Below are 7,798 nucleotides of genomic sequence, written 5' to 3'. Positions count from 1 at the left end.
ACTATAAAGTCAGCCTCATAAGAGTGAAGGAATGGGTCAGCAAGTAAAGGAGCGCAATTTGTTCCCATTGGAATGCCGACCTTTTGTTGAAAAACACGTCCATCACACATCACACTAGACAAATATGTTGTCGATTAAAAATTCCAGAATTTTGTAAACATCTTCCTCTGTATATTTGGAAGATGATTTGGAATTATTTCTTACAAAGTATGAGGAATCTCTACCAAGAACTATATATTTGTATCTAGGTGTACCATCTTTTTTGAAAAAAAGAACGATGTATAATGTTTTTAAGTCTGGATTTTAACTGGGTATGGGGAATAGAAGTATACAGTGTTGAAAAATCATAGGTTTTCATGTGTTCAGATAATAGTCTTGAACTGATTGTCTCCAAAAGATCTCTCGATCTTTCAGAATCCACATTGAATTAATACCACTACGGAAGCACAAGTGTTGTGGTAGGACTGCAAACCCTCTTTGACAGTTGTAAGTATAGAAGTTTAAAGTTTTGAAAGGGATTTGGTGGTACATTTTGCAGATCCAGCTATGAAACTGCTTGTAATTGAAATTGTTTGTATGAATTGTGGAGTTTAGGAATCAAGTGCATAGACGGTAAATCACAATTATCGTCCTTGGTAGAGAGACCTAAAGAGGATAGCATATGGAGAATTGAAATCATTCAGTCGTATCGGTTGAAACAAATAGATCATCAATTAAGGAGGCCCTATACTTATATCACACCTGTTATCATTCCAATTTAGTTTCAATACATTGGCACCTGAGGTTTCAGAGGAGTTGATCTTAAAATATAAAACCATAAGGAAAAAATAAAGGCAAACGTGAAAAGAACAATTACTTCACATGAGGTCGGCAAGAAAATATCACCATAGTTAAATTAAATCATGCTAATAAATTTAAGGCAGAATTTGTTTAAACATAACTTGCTTCGAAATAATTCCAAAAATAAAACATGCTGTTTGACCCCTACGGTCTATGTTTAGTAATGACAGCAATGTGTGTCAATGGATCAAATAATCCTAAGAATAGTTCTGCATACTACCCTAAGAAACATGTTCAATCTTTTAGGGTTTGTTACATTTGTGTATAGAAATCGTTTTAATTTCCTGTGTTCACGTTTAGGTCACGTGATTTGGAATTAGATGTATTTTTATTACACCGTTGCTGACGCCTGGAGTTTTAGCCGCATTTTACCATGTTCGGTAAGCATATGTTTTATAGTTTCAGAGATGCAGGTTTTAAGATTTAATTACACGAAAATAGCAAAATATATGTCAATAGAACAATAACTCAGGGGTCAACATAATTTCACCAAAAAAAAAAAAAAAATTCTTGGTAGGATTTCCTCTATTCTCCCCACCCCTATAGTATATTTATAGTAACAGCGACTATGTTTCTTTTTTTTTTTCAACGGATCAAAAATACATCAGTTCAAGGCAAGATACTCAAAGAAATATTCATACCAAGGTTGGTTCCGAATGGTCTGGTTGGAAAAAGAAAACAAATCCGTAAAAATTGCGATTTTAGGGGCCATAACTCCATATTATACCATTCGAATTTACAAATATTCTGACTGATAAAAAATCATGTCTTTGACCGATAATTAACCTCTTAAAGCCTATTGCTATTAAACGAAAAATGAAAAAAGGTTAGAATGACATAAAAAGAGAAATTACTCTTAAATGGATGGTAGGATTTATTTGAAGTTTGCAGGAAAGGTAGATCTCATCAGATTGAAGAACCTTGAAACTCTTAGTTTTCTTAAAAAGGTTATGGTTTTTAAATGAAAGGAAAGAGAAAACGATGACAAACTCAATTTAAGGTTCATTTATTTAATACCAGCGGCCATGTTTGTACGACAGATCAAAAGTCTACACATCAGATCTAATAAAAATGTTTTAGGTGTTATAAAACATATAGAACAAGACGAAAACTAAGCGCTAACGGGCAGCACAAGAGCCAGTTTAAAGTATTCGTAACTATATATATATTAAAAATTATTTAAAGCATAAAGATAATGCTTTAATTAATTAGCAAAAAAAAAAAATTGTGTAGTGTTTTGGTCAAGGCGATTCAGGACGGACGGAAATCGGGATGGCGCAACTATTTTATTCCATTTGAAATTAATTTTTTTTGTTTGATTTACTCATTTCTTTTATTTTTTTAAAAAAGAAGATATTTATGACCGTGACTTTAATGTACGTCATATACGAGGGTTTATTGGCTTCGTAGACCACAGATTACAATAAATTTAAAATGTTTTTCTTCTGCAATCGTGATGATGTTTTGAATTTTACCATTCTCCTAAAAATACATAAATTTTCAAATATATATTTAAACGGACTAATTGTAAATTTAATGACTTAGATTTGTTCGTATTAACTGCGGGGGTGTCGATGGATGTGCTCTATAAATACTTCCTAAAAGACCATTCAATTGTTCCACCCAAACCCCTCCCTTTTACAGACCATTCGGGGTTAGTTAGTCACCATACCGCATATTACCAACATTTCGTCCAGCAACATTTAAAAATATGAAGCAACTAGTTCTATAATATTGGAAATGTTCATTGTTCGGGGTTATGCAATGAACCATACCTGGCAAGCCCATGGTAAAACAACAATAAAATTTGACTCTTGAATGCATATGATTGATATTTCCTATTTACACCAAAATTGTTACAATTCAATCCCCTTTGCAGCATTATTAATCATTTAGTCACATTTTAAACTTCAACTACATATTTTGAAATTCTACAACATTTAAACAATTAGTTCTCTAGCATCATTTAAAAAAATAAATTCCATGATAACTGCACCAATTAAATTGTTGACAGACTGACAGACGAAATGAAAGCTCAAAAAGGACCTGCCACATTTTTTGGTTAACAGACCAAAATGTTCGACTTATTTCCTATTTAGTATATCAATCGAATTCTTATTTCCCATTTCGACGTGCCCAATTCCTCAATATACACGTATAAGAAAGTTTATAAGCCCATAAAATTAGTAAAAGTAGTATAGTTCGAACAAAATCGTAATATGTTGCTACAATGCTAAAATTTATTCAGCTCTTTCATCTGAACAAAGTTCTGATTATGACATTGTATAGAGAGAAGTTTTGAGGGCTTATGAGTTTGAACCTGAGGCTTATAGACAGAAATTTAGGTTTTATAAGAAATATGATTCACAAACTTATGTAGAATTTGCTAGAGAAATTGAAGATTTATTTGATAAATGGCTCACGTCGAAGAAGGTAGATAAACATTTTGATAAATTAGGACAATTGATTTTGTTAGAACAGTTTAATGTTTGCTTGTTTGTTGGTGTTTAACGCCCGGGCAGCAATCTTGCAGCTATATTAAGGCGATGAACATGAAGTGGATGATAAAATGAACATGAAATGATGATGAAATCAAAAATGGGATGGGACACAATGACAATGAGGTCAACAAATTTTGATTGCTACTGGAAATAGGGAGAGGTAGGTGGGTAGGGCAATTTAGCCTTCTGTGGCGGAGCCCTATGGTTCCTACTCCGGGAGAACACCACAGTAGCGTTTTTTAATGTGCAAGGAACGTGGCATCTTTCCCAACACGGTTCACCACTATGGTTTGCTGTCAGGGTTTTCGTATTATAACCTGACAACCCCAGCATGTAACACACCAGGTGTACCCCATTCCACCACCTGGGGCACACAACCCAACTGCTCTGTGGGCAGAGCGCCCTAGCCCCCGGCTAAGGTTCTGAACACTATTTAGTCGCCTTTTACAAGCTTAGCGCTGCTGCAGGCGTATTCTTTTGACACCCGAACCTGCACGGGTCGCTAGAACAATTCAAGCAGTGTGTTCATTTGGATTTAAAGACTCATTTAGATGACAAAAATGTAGAATCATTACAAGATACAGATATTGCGTCTGATAATTATAGCTTGACACATAAGAAAAGTTGCAAGAGTTCAAAATTCTAGAGGTCATAATTTTGCTGATAGTTTGAAATATCAAAAATCTGAAAACACTGTTGAAACAACTACATGTGTTTCCCAAAATAAATTCCGGTCACGTCCAGTTAGGCCTAGTCCTAAGGAGGATTCTTTTGATAAAATGTCCATATCTTATGGTTATTCTAAGAAGCCAGGTCGATTTCAGAATGTTCTTTTCAGAATGTTCTAAGAAAAGGCCAACCTAAGTGGTTGTACAACACTTATCAATTCTGTTGAGAGGCAGGTTTCTAAGTCCAGGTTTTTGTGATTACATGTATATGGACGATTATAACCTTTATATGTCAAAGGGGTTTGTTTTAATTGATAAAGATTCCGCTCCCAAACCCATTTGCTTCTCTAACTTTGTTGTTGGAAGGTGTTTTGCCTTTGTCTGAGAACACTTCTGTTGGTGCTTCTGCGTTGTTGCAGAGTGTGGAGTTAGGTCGATTAAATGTTCCCTTCCATCGTATTTATCTGAAATCAGATTTTATTACTGGACCTGTTGTCATTGGTGTTTGTCCAAGTTTACCTATTTAAGAGTAATCAAGGGAACCACGGTTATAGCGGTAATCAAAAGAATGTAATCCAGGGACAAAGACCAGACATGGAAAACAGACACACACAACAGAGAACATAAAGTAACTAAAATCATACATACAAAGTAACAAAAGTAAATGAGCAACTCGGACTCCACTAAAAACTTGGAACATGGACCAGGTGCACCGGTAGGGTAAGCGTCCTCTGCGTTTCTAGAAACACCCGACGAATTGCTCATAAAAAGTCAAGTCCGATGTAGACAAACGAGGAAAGGCAAACTAGGACCTGTTGAATAAATCAGTTTTAGGTGTTTCAATGTTATTAGGAAATGACTTAGCGCGACAAAAGATGGTTGCTGAACCAATTGTTACTTGTAATCTTGAAGTGGATACTGATTCGACAGAAGATACAGACTTGTATCCTGCTTGTGTTGTTACCAGAGCTATGGAAAGAAAGAGCAAGATAACACAAATTTTGAATCACAGTCAAAATCAACTTTAATAGATCTTTCCGATACTTTCTTTGGCAATATAGAAAACATATAAAAGAATGAAAAAGAACCTAAAAAGACAGTTTCAAATCCGCTGCCTACTATGGAGCGCCATTCTCTTAATAGAAAACAGCTCATGGTGGAACAATTCAAAGACCCTGAACTCTTTTAACTCTGAGAAAAAGTCTACTACCTGCGGAGGCTAGCAAGGTTCCAGAATGTTATTATCCAAATGAAGGAGTCCTGATGAGAATATGGAGACCTCCCGATGCAACCCTTGATGTAGTGTGGCGAGTGGTACACCAGATAATAGTGCAACGGGTCAACAGGCACGATTTCATAAACCTTGCACATGATACCCCTATGGCAGGTCATCTTGGCGTAAAGAAGACTGGTTTGAAGTTCTTGCAACATTTTACTGGCCAGGACTTAACAAAGAAGTTGCATCATTTTGCAAGTCTTATCATGACTGTCAGATGGTTGGTAAACCTAACCACAAAATTCCGCCAGCACCACATATGCCAATTTCAGCTTTTGAAGAAACGTTTAGTCGAGTTATCATTGACTGTGTTGGGCCACTTCCAAAGGCTAAATCTGGTAATTTATATTTACTTACCATAATGTGTGCCTCGACGCGTTTTCCAGAAGCCATTTCATTGCGGACCATTAAGACCCAAGCCAAGGTGAAGGTTTTGGTTAAGTTATTTACCTTATTTGGATTACCAAAGTCTATTCAGTCAGATCAAGGTTCCAATTTTATGTCCAAGGTGTTTCAACAAGTTGTGCATGAACTTGGTATAAGATAATTCAAGTCAAATGCCTACCATCCTGAGTCTCAAGGAGCACTGGAACGTTTTCATTAGACATTGAAGGCCATGATCAGGACATTTTGTCTTCTGTGAGAGAGATTGAGATGAAGGTGTTAATGTTTTGCTTTTTGATGCTAGAGAGGCTGTTCAGGGGTCTCAGTTTCAATCATATTGAATTAGGTTTTGGACATTCAGTCAGGGGACCTTTAAAACTTGTAAAAGAAAAAATGGCTGAGTGAATACACTGACTTAAATCTTTTAGATTATGTATCTAAGTTGAAAAAAAGATTGTTTAATACGTTACAACTAGCTCGGAATAACTTAAACAATTCACAATTCAAATTGAAAAGTGGTATGACAAATATGCCAGGAACAGAGTTTTATAAACCTGGTGATAAGGTACTTGTTTTTTATGCCAATTCCTGGTCATCCATTATAAGCTAGGTACTGTGGACCATATGAAATAGATAGTACGATCAATGATCTAAATTATGTTGTCAAAACACCAGGTAGGCGTACAAATACTAGAGTGCGTCACGTTAATATGTTTAACGAGTATTTTGAACGCTCTGACAACTGTAAACAAATTTCCACTTTATCCACAATTGTACCTGATATTACTACTCATGACAATGCAGCTTCAGAGGTAAATGAGTTTAAAGAGTTCGAACAGAATTTAAAATTGAACAATTCAGACATTTTGACCAATTTAGATTCAAAATTAGTACATCTGAATTTTGATCAAAGAGAGGAAATTAAAACTTTGGTACATTCTTACAAAAAATTGTTCCCAGATGTATCTAACAAAACAGTTGCTGCTTGTCATGATGTTGATTGTGCTCAAGCTGCTCCTGTAAAACAGCATCCTTACAGGCCCAATCCTTTAAAGCCGGAAGTCATGAGGAAAGAGGTCAAATAGATGTTAGAAAATAACATGATTGAGCCGAGTACCAGTTCTCCTTGTCTACTGGTTCCTAAAACCTGATAAGACCTTTCGCTTTGTCACAGATTTTCGTAAAGTTAATTCTGTTTCAAGATCTGATTCATATCCTAATCCTAGATTAGACGACTGCATTGACAGAATTGGTAATGCAAAATTTGTCGGTAAATTTGACTTGTCAAAAGGTTATTGGTTATTGGCAAGTTCCATTGACAGAGAGCTTGTGAGGTATCTGCTTTTGTTACACCAGATGGCTTGGTTCAATATAAAGTTATGCCTTTTGGAATGAAAAATGCACCAGTAACATTTCAGAGAATAATCAATAATGTTATAAAATATATGGATTATTGTTATGCTCACATTGATGATTTAATTGTATGTAGTGATAGCTGGTCTGAACACATGCAACATTTAGAGGGTACTTTTGATAAATTACCAAATGTTAATCTTACTGTTAACCTTGGGAAAAGTTAATTTTGTAAAGCTACAGATGACTACTTAAGGCATACATAGGTCAAGGGCATGTTAAACCCCTAATGGCTAAGGTTGAAGAAATTGTTCAGTTCCATACTCCTACCCAACAAAAAGCAACTTATGATATATTTGGGTATGATTGGTTTTTTACAGAAATTTTTCTTCAAATTTGGTATTGTTGTTGAACCTTAAACACAACTTCTTCGGAAAAATTCCAAATTTCTGTGAAGTGAAAAATGGATAGCTTTTGAAAATAGCAAGTCACTTTTAATCAGTAGTCCAGTTTTAAACACTCCTGATTATCAAAAACCTTTCAAACTTGCTGTCGATGCTAGTGATGTTGGAGTAGGAGCCGTGCTGTACACGGAGACCCCTGATCTAGTTGACAAACCAATAGCATATTATTCTAAGAAATTTCGTGAACATCAGAAAAATTATTATATTATTGAAAAAGAATGTTTCGCAGTCTTGTCAGCTTTACAGTATTTTTATGTTTATTTTAGTTTCACTAGACATTCAACTTTGGTTTTACAGATCATAATCCCCTAA

Source organism: Perna viridis, chromosome 15 (genome assembly GCF_037379345.1).
Source record: "Perna viridis isolate PV_CMFRI_1.1 ecotype Kerala chromosome 15, ASM3737934v1, whole genome shotgun sequence".
NCBI classification, from domain to species: Eukaryota; Metazoa; Mollusca; class Bivalvia; order Mytilida; family Mytilidae; genus Perna; species Perna viridis.
The sequence above is the reverse complement of the archived record's forward strand: the minus strand, read 5'-3'. Positions refer to the sequence as shown.